Raw genomic sequence first — 14,990 nt, forward strand, 5'->3', positions numbered from 1 at the left:
GCCTGTAGTACATGGGGATTGACTTTTGTATAAAATGGGACTGGCGTGCCCTTGAGGTTCCACACACAACTGTCACTGTCGGAACCCTCACAAGTGACCGTTTCTTGTCTGTAACACTTTGGGGCGATGCTGAGTCCCAGTACTGCATGTTCTGCATTACCAAAAAATGCCCTTTGTGTCCTGCTTTGTAAAAACTCATTGAACTTTTTATTGAAATGTTTCATTAACCTGAAATGTTCACAACTCAAATGAAAAATGCCTGTAGTACATGGGGATTGACTTTTGTATAAAATGGGACTGGCAACTCCTTAAGGTTCCACACACAGTCGGAACCCTCACAAGTGACCGTTTCTTGTCTGTAACACTTGGGGGCGATGCTGAGTCCCAGTACTGCATGCTTTGCATTACCCAACATGCCCGTTGTGTCCTGCTTTGTAAAAACTCATTCAACTTCTGATTAAAATGTTTCATTAACCTGAAATCAATTACGTGAAACAGCATACAGCTAAAGTATTTTGTCACAACTCAAATGGAAATGTGTGATTTTTTGCCCAAACGTACCATGTTGGTAAAGTGTATGTGTTCGGCTGCGCCTTTCACTTGCGGGTTGGGCAAACTTATCTTTGCGCAGTGGCAGTATCGTAGCCCATGAGGTACATCCGAGGCGTGATTATTGCTGGTTGAAAACTTAACCCAATACCCCGCCAAATCTGCTTGAAATATTAGCGGGTTTGGCAATTTTTGATAGTCTCATATGGGACTGATTATTTGGTTTAAATATAGAATACACATTGTAAGGGAATTGCTTTATAAAATAATAGTTGTTGGGTTGGGTATTGTAAGTGTTTTGCATATCATTTTTCAAGGGAAACGACATGTGTAGATGGTATGTATAAAATGGGACTGGCAACTTCTTAAGGTTCCACACACAGTCGGAACCCTCACAAGTGACCGTTTCTTGTCTGTAACACTTGGGGGCGGTGCTGAGCCCGATACTGCATGTTCTGCATTACCAAAAAATGCCCTTTGTGTCCTGCTTTGTAAAAACTCATTGAACTTTTTATTGAAATGTTTCATTAACCTGAAATGTTCACAACTCAAATGAAAAATGCCTGTAGTACATGGGGATTGACTTTTGTATAAAATGGGACTGGCAACTCCTTAAGGTTCCACACACAGTCGGAACCCTCACAAGTGACCGTTTCTTGTCTGTAAAACTTGGGGGCGGTGCTGAGCCCAATACTGCATGTTCTGCATTACCAAAAAATGCCCTTTGTGTCCTGCTTTGTAAAAACTCATTGAACTTTTTATTGAAATGTTTCATTAACCTGAAATGTTCACAACTCAAATGAAAAATGCCTGTAGTACATGGGGATTGACTTTTGTATAAAATGGGACTGGCAACTCCTTAAGGTTCCACACACAGTCGGAACCCTCACAAGTGACCGTTTCTTGTCTGTAACACTTGGGGGCGGTGCTGAGCCCAATACTGCATGTTCTGCATTACCAAAAAATGCCCTTTGTGTCCTGCTTTGTAAAAACTCATTGAACTTTTTATTGAAATGTTTCATTAACCTGAAATGTTCACAACTCAAATGAAAAATGCCTGTAGTACATGGGGATTGACTTTTGTATAAAATGGGACTGGCGTGCCCTTGAGGTTCCACACACAACTGTCACTGTCGGAACCCTCACAAGTGACCGTTTCTTGTCTGTAACACTTTGGGGCGATGCTGAGTCCCAGTACTGCATGTTCTGCATTACCAAAAAATGCCCTTTGTGTCCTGCTTTGTAAAAACTCATTGAACTTTTTATTGAAATGTTTCATTAACCTGAAATGTTCACAACTCAAATGAAAAATGCCTGTAGTACATGGGGATTGACTTTTGTATAAAATGGGACTGGCGTGCCCTTGAGGTTCCACACACAACTGTCACTGTCGGAACCCTCACAAGTGACCGTTTCTTGTCTGTAACACTTTGGGGCGATGCTGAGTCCCAGTACTGCATGCTTTGCATTACCCAACATGCCCGTTGTGTCCTGCTTTGTAAAAACTCATTCAACTTCTGATTAAAATGTTTCATTAACCTGAAATCAATTACGTAAAACAGCATACAGCTAAAGTATTTTGTCCCAACTCAAATGGAAATGTGTGATTTTTTGCCCAAACGTACCATGTTGGTAAAGTGTATGTGTTCGGCTGCGCCTTTCACTTGCGGGTTGGGCAAACTTATCTTTGCGCAGTGGCAGTATCGTAGCCCATGAGGTACATCCGAGGCGTGATTATTGCTGGTTGAAAACTTAACCCAATACCCCGCCAAATCTGCTTGAAATATTAGCGGGTTTGGCAATTTTTGACAGTCTCATATGAGACTGATTATTTGGTTTAAATATAGAATACACATTGTAAGGGAATTGCTTTATAAAATAATAGTTGTTGGGTTGGGTATTGCAAGTGTTTTGAATATCATTTTTCAAGAGAAACGACATGTGTAGATGGTATGTATGTATGTATAAAATGGGACTGGCAACTTCTTAAGGTTCCACACACAGTCGGAACCCTCACAAGTGACCGTTTCTTGTCTGTAACACTTGGGGGCGGTGCTGAGCCCAATACTGCATGTTCTGCATTACCAAAAAATGCCCTTTGTGTCCTGCTTTGTAAAAACTCATTCAACTTTTTATTGAAATGTTTCATTAACCTGAAATGTTCACAACTCAAATGAAAAATGCCTGTAGTACATGGGGATTGACTTTTGTATAAAATGGGACTGGCAACTCCTTAAGGTTCCACACACAGTCGGAACCCTCACAAGTGACCGTTTCTTGTCTGTAGCACTTGGGGGCGGTGCTTAGACCGATACTGCATGTTCTGCATTACCAAAAAATGCCCTTTGTGTCCTGCTTTGTAAATACTTATTGAACTTTTTATTGAAATGTTTCATTAACCTGAAATGTTCACAACTCAAATGAAAAATGCCTGTAGTACATGGGGATTGACTTTTGTATAAAATGGGACTGGCAACTCCTTAAGGTTCCACACACAGTCGGAACCCTCACAAGTGACTGTTTCTTGTCTGTAACACTTTGGGGCGATGCTGAGTCCCAGTACTGCATGCTTTGCATTACCCAACATGCCCGTTGTGTCCTGCTTTGTAAAAACTCATTCAACTTCTGATTAAAATGTTTCATTAACCTGAAATCAATTACGTAAAACAGCATACAGCTAAAGTATTTTGTCACAACTCAAATGGAAATGTGTGATTTTTTGCCCAAACGTACCATGTTGGTAAAGTTGATGTGTTCGGCTGCGCCTTTCACTTGCGTGTTAGGCAAACTTATCTTTGCGCAGTGGCAGTATCGTAGCCCATGAGGTACATCCGAGGCGTGATTATTGCTGGTTGAAAACTTAACCCAATACCCCGCCAAATCTGCTTGAAATATTAGCGGGTTTGGCAATTTTTGACAGTCTCATATGGGACTGATTATTTGGTTAAAATATAGAATACACATTGTAAGGGAATTGCTTTATGAAATAATAGTTGTTGGGTTGGGTATTGTAAGTGTTTTGCATATCGTTTTTCAAGGGAAACGACATGTGTAGATGGTATGTATGTATGTATAAAATGGGACTGGCAACTTCTTAAGGTTCCACACACAGTCGGAACCCTCACAAGTGACCGTTTCTTGTCTGTAACACTTGGGGGCGGTGCTGAGCCCGATACTGCATGTTCTGCATTACCAAAAAATGCCCTTTGTGTCCTGCTTTGTAAAAACTCATTGAACTTTTTATTGAAATGTTTCATTAACCTGAAATGTTCACAACTCAAATGAAAAATGCCTGTAGTACATGGGGATTGACTTTTGTATAAAATGGGACTGGCAACTCCTTAAGGTTCCACACACAGTCGGAACCCTCACAAGTGACCGTTTCTTGTCTGTAAAACTTGGGGGCGGTGCTGAGCCCAATACTGCATGTTCTGCATTACCAAAAAATGCCCTTTGTGTCCTGCTTTGTAAAAACTCATTGAACTTTTTATTGAAATGTTTCATTAACCTGAAATGTTCACAACTCAAATGAAAAATGCCTGTAGTACATGGGGATTGACTTTTGTATAAAATGGGACTGGCAACTCCTTAAGGTTCCACACACAGTCGGAACCCTCACAAGTGACCGTTTCTTGTCTGTAACACTTTGGGGCGATGCTGAGTCCCAGTACTGCATGCTTTGCATTACCCAACATGCCCGTTGTGTCCTGCTTTGTAAAAACTCATTCAACTTCTGATTAAAATGTTTCATTAACCTGAAATCAATTACGTGAAACAGCATACAGCTAAAGTATTTTGTCACAACTCAAATGGAAATGTGTGATTTTTTGCCCAAACGTACCATGTTGGTAAAGTGTATGTGTTCGGCTGCGCCTTTCACTTGCGGGTTGGGCAAACTTATCTTTGCGCAGTGGCAGTATCGTAGCCCATGAGGTACATCCGAGGCGTGATTATTGCTGGTTGAAAACTTAACCCAATACCCCGCCAAATCTGCTTGAAATATTAGCGGGTTTGGCAATTTTTGACAGTCTCATATGGGACTGATTATTTGGTTTAAATATAGAATACACATTGTAAGGGAATTGCTTTATAAAATAATAGTTGTTGGGTTGGGTATTGTAAGTGTTTTGCATATCATTTTTCAAGGGGAACGACATGTGTAGATGGTATGTATGTATGTATAAAATGGGACTGGCAACTTCTTAAGGTTCCACACACAGTCGGAACCCTCACAAGTGACCGTTTCTTGTCTGTAACACTTGGGGGCGGTGCTGAGCCCAATACTGCATGTTCTGCATTACCAAAAAATGCCCTTTGTGTCCTGCTTTGTAAAAACTCATTGAACTTTTTATTGAAATGTTTCATTAACCTGAAATGTTCACAACTCAAATGAAAAATGCCTGTAGTACATGGGGATTGACTTTTGTATAAAATGGGACTGGCAACTCCTTAAGGTTCCACACACAGTCGGAACCCTCACAAGTGACCGTTTCTTGTCTGTAGCACTTGGGGGCGGTGCTGAGACCGATACTGCATGTTCTGCATTACCAAAAAATGCCCTTTGTGTCCTGCTTTGTAAAAACTCATTGAACTTTTTATTGAAATGTTTCATTAACCTGAAATGTTCACAACTCAAATGAAAAATGCCTGTAGTACATGGGGATTGACTTTTGTATAAAATGGGACTGGCAACTCCTTAAGGTTCCACACACAGTCGGAACCCTCACAAGTGACTGTTTCTTGTCTGTAACACTTTGGGGCGATGCTGAGTCCCAGTACTGCATGCTTTGCATTACCCAACATGCCCGTTGTGTCCTGCTTTGTAAAAACTCATTCAACTTCTGATTAAAATGTTTCATTAACCTGAAATCAATTACGTAAAACAGCATACAGCTAAAATATTTTGTCACAACTCAAATGGAAATGTGTGATTTTTTGCCCAAACGTACCATGTTGGTAAAGTTGATGTGTTCGGCTGCGCCTTTCACTTGCGGGTTGGGCAAACTTATCTTTGCGCAGTGGCAGTATCGTAGCCCATGAGGTACATCCGAGGCGTGATTATTGCTGGTTGAAAACTTAACCCAATACCCCGCCAAATCTGCTTGAAATATTAGCGGGTTTGGCAATTTTTGACAGTCTCATATGGGACTGATTATTTGGTTAAAATACAGAATACACATTGTAAGGGAATTGCTTTATAAAATAATAGTTGTTGGGTTGGGTATTGCAAGTGTTTTGCATATCATTTTTCAAGGGAAACGACATGTGTAGATGGTATGTATGTATAAAATGGGACTGGCAACTTCTTAAGGTTCCACACACAGTCGGAACCCTCACAAGTGACCGTTTCTTGTCTGTAACACTTGGGGGCGGTGCTGAGCCCGATACTGCATGTTCTGCATTACCAAAAAATGCCCTTTGTGTCCTGCTTTGTAAAAACTCATTGAACTTTTTATTGAAATGTTTCATTAACCTGAAATGTTCACAACTCAAATGAAAAATGCCTGTAGTACATGGGGATTGACTTTTGTATAAAATGGGACTGGCAACTCCTTAAGGTTCCACACACAGTCGGAACCCTCACAAGTGACCGTTTCTTGTCTGTAAAACTTGGGGGCGGTGCTGAGCCCAATACTGCATGTTCTGCATTACCAAAAAATGCCCTTTGTGTCCTGCTTTGTAAAAACTCATTGAACTTTTTATTGAAATGTTTCATTAACCTGAAATGTTCACAACTCAAATGAAAAATGCCTGTAGTACATGGGGATTGACTTTTGTATAAAATGGGACTGGCAACTCCTTAAGGTTCCACACACAGTCGGAACCCTCACAAGTGACCGTTTCTTGTCTGTAACACTTTGGGGCGATGCTGAGTCCCAGTACTGCATGCTTTGCATTACCCAACATGCCCGTTGTGTCCTGCTTTGTAAAAACTCATTCAACTTCTGATTAAAATGTTTCATTAACCTGAAATCAATTACGTGAAACAGCATACAGCTAAAGTATTTTGTCACAACTCAAATGGAAATGTGTGATTTTTTGCCCAAACGTACCATGTTGGTAAAGTGTATGTGTTCGGCTGCGCCTTTCACATGCGGGTTGGGCAAACTTATCTTTGCGCAGTGGCAGTATCGTAGCCCATGAGGTACATCCGAGGCGTGATTATTGCTGGTTGAAAACTTAACCCAATACCCCGCCAAATCTGCTTGAAATATTAGCGGGTTTGGCAATTTTTGACAGTCTCATATGGGACTGATTATTTGGTTAAAATATAGAATACACATTGTAAGGGAATTGCTTTATAAAATAATAGTTGTTGGGTTGGGTATTGTAAGTGTTTTGCATATCATTTTTCAAGGGAAACGACATGTGTAGATGGTATGTATAAAATGGGACTGGCAACTTCTTAAGGTTCTACACACAGTCGGAACCCTCACAAGTGACCGTTTCTTGTCTGTAACACTTGGGGGCGGTGCTGAGCCCGATACTGCATGTTCTGCATTACCAAAAAATGCCCTTTGTGTCCTGCTTTGTAAAAACTCATTGAACTTTTTATTGAAATGTTTCATTAACCTGAAATGTTCACAACTCAAATGAAAAATGCCTGTAGTACATGGGGATTGACTTTTGTATAAAATGGGACTGGCAACTCCTTAAGGTTCCACACACAGTCGGAACCCTCACAAGTGACCGTTTCTTGTCTGTAACACTTGGGGGCGGTGCTGAGCCCAATACTGCATGTTCTGCATTCCCAAAAAATGCCCTTTGTGTCCTGCTTTGTAAAAACTCATTGAACTTTTTATTGAAATGTTTCATTAACCTGAAATGTTCACAACTCAAATGAAAAATGCCTGTAGTACATGGGGATTGACTTTTGTATAAAATGGGACTGGCGTGCCCTTGAGGTTCCACACACAACTGTCACTGTCGGAACCCTCACAAGTGACCGTTTCTTGTCTGTAACACTTTGGGGCGATGCTGAGTCCCAGTACTGCATGCTTTGCATTACCCAACATGCCCGTTGTGTCCTAATTTGAAAATACTCATTCAACTTCTGATTAAGATGTTTCATTAACCTGAAATCAATTACGTAAAACAGCATACAGCTAAAGTATTTTGTCCCAACTCAAATGGAAATGTGTGATTTTTTGCCCAAACGTACCATGTTGGTAAAGTGTATGTGTTCGGCTGCGCCTTTCACTTGCGGGTTGGGCAAACTTATCTTTGTGCAGTGGCAGTATCGTAGCCCATGAGGTACATCCGAGGCGTGATTATTGCTGGTTGAAAACTTAACCCAATACCCCGCCAAATCTGCTTGAAATATTAGCGGGTTTGGCAATTTTTGACAGTCTCATATGGGACTGATTATTTGGTTAAAATATAGAATACACATTGTAAGGGAATTGCTTTATAAAATAATAGTTGTTGGGTTGGGTATTGTAAGTGTTTTGCATATCATTTTTCAAGGGAAACGACATGTGTAGATGGTATGTATAAAATGGGACTGGCAACTTCTTAAGGTTCTACACACAGTCGGAACCCTCACAAGTGACCGTTTCTTGTCTGTAACACTTGGGGGCGGTGCTGAGCCCGATACTGCATGTTCTGCATTACCAAAAATGCCATTTGTGTCCTGCTTTGTAAAAACTCATTGAACTTTTTATTGAAATGTTTCATTAACCTGAAATGTTCACAACTCAAATGAAAAATGCCTGTAGTACATGGGGATTGACTTTTGTATAAAATGGGACTGGCAACTCCTTAAGGTTCCACACACAGTCGGAACCCTCACAAGTGACCGTTTCTTGTCTGTAACACTTGGGGGCGGTGCTGAGCCCAATACTGCATGTTCTGCATTCCCAAAAAATGCCCTTTGTGTCCTGCTTTGTAAAAACTCATTGAACTTTTTATTGAAATGTTTCATTAACCTGAAATGTTCACAACTCAAATGAAAAATGCCTGTAGTACATGGGGATTGACTTTTGTATAAAATGGGACTGGCGTGCCCTTGAGGTTCCACACACAACTGTCACTGTCGGAACCCTCACAAGTGACCGTTTCTTGTCTGTAACACTTTGGGGCGATGCTGAGTCCCAGTACTGCATGCTTTGCATTACCCAACATGCCCGTTGTGTCCTAATTTGAAAATACTCATTCAACTTCTGATTAAGATGTTTCATTAACCTGAAATCAATTACGTAAAACAGCATACAGCTAAAGTATTTTGTCCCAACTCAAATGGAAATGTGTGATTTTTTGCCCAAACGTACCATGTTGGTAAAGTGTATGTGTTCGGCTGCGCCTTTCACTTGCGGGTTGGGCAAATTTATCTTTGCGCAGTGGCAGTATCGTAGCCCATGAGGTACATCCGAGGCGTGATTATTGCTGGTTGAAAACTTAACCCAATACCCCGCCAAATCTGCTTGAAATATTAGCGGGTTTGGCAATTTTTGACAGTCTCGTATGGGACTGATTATTTGGTTTAAATATAGAATACACATTGTAAGGGAATTGCTTTATAAAATAATAGTTGTTGGGTTGGGTATTGCAAGTGTTTTGCATATCATTTTTCAAGGGAAACGACATGTGTAGATGGTATGTATGTATATATAAAATGGGACTGGCAACTTCTTCAGGTTCCCCACACAGTCGGAACCCTCACAAGTGACCGTTTCTTGTCTGTAACACTTGGGGGCGGTGCTGAGCCCAATCCTGCATGTTCTGCATTACCAAAAAATGCCCTTTGTGTCCTGCTTTGTAAAAACTCATTGAACTTTTTATCGAAATGTTTCATTAACCTGAAATGTTCACAACTCAAATGAAAAATGCCTGTAGTACATGGGGATTGACTTTTGTATAAAATGGGACTGGCAACTCCTTAAGGTTCCACACACAGTCGGAACCCTCACAAGTGACTGTTTCTTGTCTGTAACACTTTGGGGCGATGCTGAGTCCCAGTACTGCATGCTTTGCATTACCCAACATGCCCGTTGTGTCCTGCTTTGTAAAAACTCATTCAACTTCTGATTAAAATGTTTCATTAACCTGAAATCAATTACGTAAAACAGCATACAGCTAAAGTATTTTGTCACAACTCAAATGGAAATGTGTGATCTTTTGCCCAAACGTACCATGTTGGTAAAGTGTATGTGTTCGGCTGCGCCTTTCACTTGCGGGTTGGGCAAACTTATCTTTGCGCAGTGGCAGTATCGTAGCCCATGAGGTACATCCGAGGCGTGATTATTGCTGGTTGAAAACTTAACCCAATACCCCGCCAAATCTGCTTGAAATATTAGCGGGTTTGGCAATTTTTGACAGTCTCATATGGGACTGATTATTTGGTTTAAATATAGAAAACACATTGTAAGGGAATTGCTTTATTTTATAAATAGTTGTTGGGTTGGAGCACACCCAGTCGGAACCCTCACAAGTGACCGTTTCTTGTCTGTAACACTTGGGGGTGATGCTGAGCCCAATACTGCATGTTCTGCATTACCAAAAAATGCCTTTTGTGTCCTGCTTTGTAAAAACTCATTCATCTTTAATTGAAATACAATTAAATATGTTTAAAAATAGAAAACACATCGTAATATATTTGGTTACTTTTAAAACTTACCATTTTGGAAATATTCATGCATTACTGTCTCTTAATCCCATATTTTCCTGTTTCCTCCTCTGGAGTCCTCTAGTGCAGGACAGGGAGTTTGTATTTTACAGCCCCTGTGAAGACTGTACAACCACCGAGCCCCAGCGTCAGTGGAGGATAGTCAACACCATAAAGCAGGTCCTGTGGGAGGTGAGGAACATCAGTGGACCTGATCTCAACCCGGAGAAGGATTCAGAACCTCCTCCAAGATGGCATTTTGGCAGGCATGCAAAAATAAACAAAATGGTAGGACACTTAGCAGCAGCATGCACGGTGGCGATGTGGTGAAAACTGTGTAGGTGACCACAACACTAACCAATGCACAGAAGAACACAAGGTGCATCCTTGTGGTAAGCAGGGAAATATCAACAAGGACTGCCCCGCCTCGGTTCGCCGACAAACACACTACACACTCAGAGGGCTCATTATAATCGCTTATTTTATCCGTCCTCATCTACTCAGTCCTCACCTGACCCAGAAATTGAGTTTGGTCGCCATCTTTAAGGACATTTGAGTCCATTAAATGTACATAAAATGCAACTGTACTGTGTATTACACACAATTCACATGAGCTAGCATCTAAAATATACCGGTCCATTAAATGCTCCTTAGAGGAGCGAGGTGGTACCTGGAGCATCCTTCAGTGAGCACACACAAGTGCAACCCTTGTGGAACATGTATTCTAATGGAAGGTGTGATGTATAATTGACCTGTGGAACCACCTCTCCACATCTGTAATTGACATGGCTTAAAACTGACACTTGACTGGACAAGGATGTTCCATTTGCTTAATACATATTGCCTCCATTCCTTGGTCCTCACATCTCTGCCTCACTTCACTTCCTTGTGTCCTCCACTGCAACTATTGAAAATAAGTGATTGGAATGAGCCTGCAGACACACAAGGTCTGGACAACAATGAGCACCAGAAAGAGACCAATCACTGCAGAGTACAGCTGACACAGGTGCACATACCAAAATAGACCCAGTTCCACTCCCATGACAGTCTACTGCAGAAGAGACTGTAGTACCCTAGCAGGCCCCACTGCCAATGACCAAACACTCCTAAAACCCCTCCCACTAAGAGGCAAAGGAACCAAAGACAGAGACTGACACAACCTCAGATTCAGATGATAGCTTGCTTCATTGTGGGAACTCAGGAACATGCGTTTCATCGAACAGTATTAATAATAAACTGAACCTTGCATCCAGGACCAACAGACCCACAAATGTTAAAAATGAAGATGAGAAGCGGTATCAGACAGCACACCTCCCCACTCTGTGTCCAGATGATGATGACACAGCAGACACCTTATCTCCTGACATTACAAGGAAACGAAAAAGGGAGGCAGATGTAGAGAGGAAAAGGACCACCAACGGCACAACAGCACCGCTATCAGAACAACAAGCGTCACATCCGGAAACACAATTACTAGAGCCAGAAAAAACAGTTACTACAGCCAGAGGCACTACAGTCACAAGCATACACTTCCAACAGCCAAACTCCCGAAAACCCACATCTGCCCCCAGAACCCAATGTACATTAGCTAGACCACAACCAGCACAAGCACAACCAGAAGCACAAACACAATCAGCACCTCAACAGACTAAAACAAATAAACGCAGGTTGATACACAGCACACCAGATGAAGACTATACACTGGAGATAGACCAAATTTGGGGAAAGGCTTTAAAACAAAGACACTTAGTCAGAGGTCATATTAGTTACTCCCGGTCCCAAAAGCACAAGTGTCAAATGAGAACCTAAGACTGTACATTGTCACCAGAAGGATCTTGCAGGACCAGCCCAGGTTTTTCAGGCAGCTACCAGTGTGGTTAGAGCAGGTAAAACATCAGGTAAGCCAACCAGTTCCACCCAGCCTGACAGGCTGAAATACGTGGGTTAGCTGGCAGGAATCATAACTGAAAACTAAAATGAGTTCAGGCTGAGCATGCTTTGCTGTTGCTAACGTTACTGCTGTGAAGGTCCCCCACCTATTGCCAGGGAATTTGTCTGTTAGACGCTCTGCAAAAGAGAGAGAGATGGTCTGTACCTATGGCAGCAGCAGCGACTGATTGTAACTCAAATCTGCAAGTGTATTGTTCACATTGCAAAAGTGTTAATCAATAGGGAATTATCAGATGTGAAATCGTACACATCTTTAAAAAAAACTGCATTATTTGCACGAAAAGCACAAGCAATTAGGTGAACTATTAGCCAAACTTGGTAGATCTTGCTGAAAAGCTGTTGGATGGGTGACGTACAGCATTGATGAGGAATAAGAAATAAGGAGAACACTAAACTCGCTTTTTCACTGAAAAATATGACATTTATTTCCATGGAAAAATAAACATGACCGAGTAACCGTAATAAGTACAAAAAAAGTTTTATGATGTGGGTTCCTGTGTAAGTGATTAGGGGATGGAGAGGCTTCTTTTATTTTACTGTCATTTATTGCCATGAGCACTGATAAGGGAACGGTGTTGTTAGCCAGAAAGGAATCAGTTGCAGGTGCTGACCTTGAATTTGAGGTGTGTTTTTGGCCCATTTTTTAAAATAAATTGCAGATTACCATTCTATGGGCACAGGTGCCCATACCACTAGGGGGCAGGAGGGGTAGGTCTACACAGAGTTTAATAAAGGATTTATACAGCATATATAATGGCTTCATAAACTTGATATAATGGCTTCATAGATCCTACATAAGCAAATGTCATGCTTCATAAAGGGTGACATAACACTTTCTTATTCAGCATATTATGCCACCCAACAATGTCACCTGGCTAATGGCTAAACATTATAAAGGGTGACATAAAACATGCTTATGTAGAATGCTAGGCTAACTGTGACATACTCATGATGTCACTTGATGTCATGAAGCAATCCAAATCAAAGCAAGGGAAGTTAGTCCCTACCCCCAAGAGGTAGTACTAAATAGTTCATGGGAGGAAGAAACACATGGCAGGACTTATACTTTCTAACCTCTGGACTTACCACCTCTACTTCACAGATAGTCTTCTTCTCCAGTGCACACAGGAAAGGGATTACAGAAATGAAACATTTCACTACGGCAGAACGCAGCAATCAGAGCAGCATATGTACGTAGATTGGAAGAATGGAAGAAACCATGGGAATGGCACAGTTCACCAATAGAATGGTGGGAAATAATCAGGATATGCAAAAAAAGTGAATTAGCTAGTTGTGGTGTCAACAGTAATGTTATCACATTCCTTAGCCTGATGATGAAATGCTCTATTTGGCCTCTCTCCTGTAGCCAGCTGGGTTGTTCTTGCCAGATGTATACTTGGCTATGAAGCTGTGAGGTCACGGAACACCATGCCAGGGGTGTGGCTTCATTACATGGGTCTTCAGCTTATCATCTGTGACTGGTGCTGTGGCACCCACAACCAGGTGTGATAGTCCTGATAAGCTTTCGGATGCCAAGTTGTTGCGGATTCTGGAACAAAATGTGAGCACTGCACCAGCATTTTTAGCAGGCTGTAGGCTTCTGTGACATTACAGGGAGGTGGGGGGTCCCAGACATAATCAAAATCATTATGGTGCAAGGTCTGGCCATCCTGGTCCAGAACGCTGGGAAGGTGGGAAAGGCCTCTGGTGCCTTTGCCAGGTACTATGCCACCCCCCTTCCTACGGGCAATGGGCCTGGGTGTGCTGGACCTTACCATACCGTACAGCTGGGACTCCCCCCATGTCTATCTGGCCCTGAAGGACTTTGCTTTCGGGACGGGATTGCCCAGGGCTGGCCTGACCTTGTGGAGCTATAAAATCAGTATGGCTCATTTAACATCCAAAGAAATAGCCACGCTCCCGAGGTCAGGGCCAGCCCGGGATCCGCAAGCCATCTGGGCAAATGTGACACACGAGTGTCTTACTAACAAGCAGAAAGACATTGCCTGGATGACAGCTCACAGGTGTCTCCCCACAAGAGTTTTCATGTACCGCAGGCACTTAGCCCTGTTCTGATACAGAACCTCCTCCAGGACGACGTTTTGGTGGACTTTCGTAAGAACAAGGACCTGGCGAGAGAGAAATGGGGGGTGGACCACTGGAAAGAACTAATCATATAGTCCACCCCCCTAGGAGGGGCACCCGCTCTTCACCCCATCCCGAGCATACGTATTTCTGTTTATTTTTATAGAAAATAGTATTTATTGTAAATATTCTTAAAATAATTTTGTCTTGTGATTATTAGTTAAATATATATGCATGGTTGTTCGTGTTAGGTTTCCTTTTTTTGAGTGTTTCTTATGTTCTTGTAATTTAGTGAATGTCTACATCTAAATGTATTTTTTGTTCCTTTTGACTTTTTAAAGGAATATGTTTTAAATATGTAAAATGTAAAAAAAAAAAACAATAAAGACACATTACAGGGAGGTGGTAGGTTTTGAATGGCAGAAACTTTTTTTTTGGAAAGGATGTTGCAAAAAAGAAAAAAAAATAGGTTGTCAATGACTGTTCTCGCACTTTCTTAATTCAAAGGAGATTCTTCTCACTGAGTCTCTGTTGCGCAGCTTCAAGACTCCAGCTGTGCTCCTCTTGAGTCTTTCCATTCATTAAAATGTTATGACTGAATCTTCACATTGAGATTCCTTCTAACACTGGTTGAATTCAATTTAAAAAACGCTTCAGCAGTACACATCTAGCATAGCTGCGTCCAGCTATGCTAGATGTGTACTGTAGGCCAGTGGTTCTCAAATTGGGGTCCACGGACATCAATGTAGCCAGGGGCTCTGTGAAAAATTCAAGGCTACATAGTTCTGATAGATTTGGAAAA

At 41.6% G+C, this 14,990-nt stretch overlaps 9 non-coding genes across 9 annotated transcripts; all 9 read left to right on the forward strand.

Moving 5' to 3' along the window:
- The first annotated feature begins 619 nt into the window (after positions 1-619).
- On the forward strand, positions 620-760 carry LOC118215869. The gene has a single exon (XR_004762915.1). It is a non-coding gene; the product is annotated as a U4 spliceosomal RNA (small nuclear RNA).
- A 1,472-nt stretch (positions 761-2,232) lies between these two features.
- Positions 2,233-2,373, forward strand: LOC118215856. Its single transcript, XR_004762903.1, has one exon. It is a non-coding gene; the product is annotated as a U4 spliceosomal RNA (small nuclear RNA).
- A 967-nt stretch (positions 2,374-3,340) lies between these two features.
- On the forward strand, positions 3,341-3,481 carry LOC118215863. The gene has a single exon (XR_004762910.1). It is a non-coding gene; the product is annotated as a U4 spliceosomal RNA (small nuclear RNA).
- Positions 3,482-4,448: 967 nt separating this feature from the next.
- LOC118215864 lies at positions 4,449-4,589 on the forward strand. The gene has a single exon (XR_004762911.1). It is a non-coding gene; the product is annotated as a U4 spliceosomal RNA (small nuclear RNA).
- A 967-nt stretch (positions 4,590-5,556) lies between these two features.
- Positions 5,557-5,697, forward strand: LOC118215866. Its single transcript, XR_004762912.1, has one exon. It is a non-coding gene; the product is annotated as a U4 spliceosomal RNA (small nuclear RNA).
- Positions 5,698-6,660: 963 nt separating this feature from the next.
- On the forward strand, positions 6,661-6,801 carry LOC118215867. The gene has a single exon (XR_004762913.1). It is a non-coding gene; the product is annotated as a U4 spliceosomal RNA (small nuclear RNA).
- Positions 6,802-7,769: 968 nt separating this feature from the next.
- Positions 7,770-7,910, forward strand: LOC118215858. The gene has a single exon (XR_004762905.1). It is a non-coding gene; the product is annotated as a U4 spliceosomal RNA (small nuclear RNA).
- A 967-nt stretch (positions 7,911-8,877) lies between these two features.
- LOC118215872 lies at positions 8,878-9,018 on the forward strand. Its single transcript, XR_004762918.1, has one exon. It is a non-coding gene; the product is annotated as a U4 spliceosomal RNA (small nuclear RNA).
- A 720-nt stretch (positions 9,019-9,738) lies between these two features.
- LOC118215868 lies at positions 9,739-9,879 on the forward strand. Its single transcript, XR_004762914.1, has one exon. It is a non-coding gene; the product is annotated as a U4 spliceosomal RNA (small nuclear RNA).
- Positions 9,880-14,990: the final 5,111 nt, after the last annotated feature.

Source organism: Anguilla anguilla, chromosome 16, assembly GCF_013347855.1.
Source record: "Anguilla anguilla isolate fAngAng1 chromosome 16, fAngAng1.pri, whole genome shotgun sequence".
In the NCBI taxonomy this organism is placed as follows: Eukaryota; Metazoa; Chordata; class Actinopteri; order Anguilliformes; family Anguillidae; genus Anguilla; species Anguilla anguilla.